Here is a 2172-nt window from a genome sequence, read left to right on the forward strand (position 1 = left end):
ATATCAAGAATGCAAATACTACACTGTGAAGTGGCTCTATGGTAACAAAGACCTGAGGATGTCACAGTCTGCCTGCTCAGCCAGTGTGATCTTTACAAGATTTGATCACATTTACACATCCAAGAGTTCTGAGATGTTGAAGTGCCAAGTGACACATGGTGGAGACGTGCAGGAGTTTATCTTCAGGATTCTATCATTTGATCAAGAAACACATGAGAATGCAAGTCAGTTCATACAATAACTTTATCTGTTATAAAAAGTAAACTATTTTGTGGGTTTTAAGGTTTCATTTACTTTTTTTTACTTTGAGAGTGTCTTCAGAAGATAAAATAGCAGGGAGTTGAGGTGCATGGTTGTGACAACAAATTCTTTGTTGAGCAGGCAGGGATATTGAATCCCTGAAATCAGGCCGTGTTACTTATGCGCTACTACTTCTTTGTACTCCTCGCTAGACCCCACCAGCCCTTCCTCACGTGGCACCACCACACAAAATATGACTTTCTTTATCACTTCTGAGGGGTTGAAGGCTGCTGGTCTATTATTTGCTCACATTGTTCTGTCATAATGGATTGCAAATATGGAAAGTGTGGTCTGAGTAAAAAAACTAAACCCAATCCAAATAACAATAGAGATTAGCAAAATAAATCAGGAAGTAACTAAGTACTGAGACAGTGACTAACATACGAACTTGACAGAGAAGGGAAGGAAAAAGAACAACAGACTAAACCAAATAACCTTAACTAGACTTGAGACTCAAGCTACTTGAACAAATGTTAACCAAGAATAAATAAACTAAGAACCACACGGAGCATTAAATACTAAGATGAATTGAAAAGTAAGTAAAACTCTATTCATATAACACCTGTTAATAAAAAGATCACAAAGTCTTCACAATAAAAAACAAAAAACAAAAACAAAGCAAAAATAAGGTTGCCTAAGTGCACGTCCAAAAGATTAATATTTTCAGTTGTTTTTGTTGGAAAAGTCCACAAACTATCATTACATTTCACTACATGGTAAAAAATAATGCACTCATTTGCTGTCTGTGAAAAAATAAAATAAAAATAAATAAATGCCATTAGCATTTCTTAAAACTAAATTGTTTGTTTTGAAGACAAGAAATCCTGTAGATGTGTAGTAATGGGACAAAAGAAAAGAGGGAAGGTAGTTTGATGCTTTTCCACAACAACAACCAAATGTTGAACTTTGACACAAGAGGCTGAACTTCATATTCTACTTCCTACTAAAAGTCAGTGAAAACAGTTGTTCAGTGAAGTTACAATCATGACCACGACCATAGCTATATGTCAGGAACGAGCTGTGTGGCAGCAGTTGTACCCAAAATACAGGACTCAGAAGATAAAGAATAAACTTAAAAGTTTATTTATTACTCTTACAAAATCAAAAAAAGCAGGTCAGGAGCAAATAGTCTAACAACTAGAAACCTTCTAAAAAAATATACTCGAGAACATTTGTGCTGGGTGGTCCTGGGACAGGGACATAAGAACATTAGGGAGAACACGACAAACAGCAAAGGGAAACTGATACAACATATACATACAGCATAATGAAGGAACAATGCAAGAGGTGGAAGAGCAGCTGAAAGCAATCACAGAAGAAGAGACAAGGGAAGCAGAACTAAATACAAAGCACTAGCAGTCAGAGACTATTGAAATAAGACAGCAAATAGCAAACAATGAGACCAGGACTAAGTCACATGAACTTGATACACAGAGAGGATAAACAAACATGGAGACAAGATCGGAGGGACGCAATTGGAATGCAAGTGGGAAAAACAACCTACCATCAACAGTCAGGGGACTAAAGTCACAGATAACAGGAACGTAAACATTAGACTATAAACAGCTCAAACATAAATCCCATCTCAAAACCAAACACACAGAATGAGCATAAAGAACTGTTAAACAGGAGCACAGCACTAAAGGCAAGAAATAAACCAAACAAACTTATATATGAGTTAAATGAAAGAAAACCAGTGAAAAGTAAGAAATTACAGAAAGCAACACAGAATACAGAACCATAATGCAAAGATGATCAAAGATATAAAACTAAAGAACATGAACATCCCAGAAACAACAATAAACCCTGTATTCAAGACTGAGGGACATGACAGCATGTTATTTTATTCAGGAAGGATGAACTTTTAATGAA

The sequence above is a fragment of the Pundamilia nyererei genome, unplaced genomic scaffold (assembly GCF_000239375.1).
Source record: "Pundamilia nyererei isolate P.nyererei 1_Seehausen unplaced genomic scaffold, PunNye1.0 scaffold00332, whole genome shotgun sequence".
Taxonomy (NCBI): Eukaryota; Metazoa; Chordata; class Actinopteri; order Cichliformes; family Cichlidae; genus Pundamilia; species Pundamilia nyererei.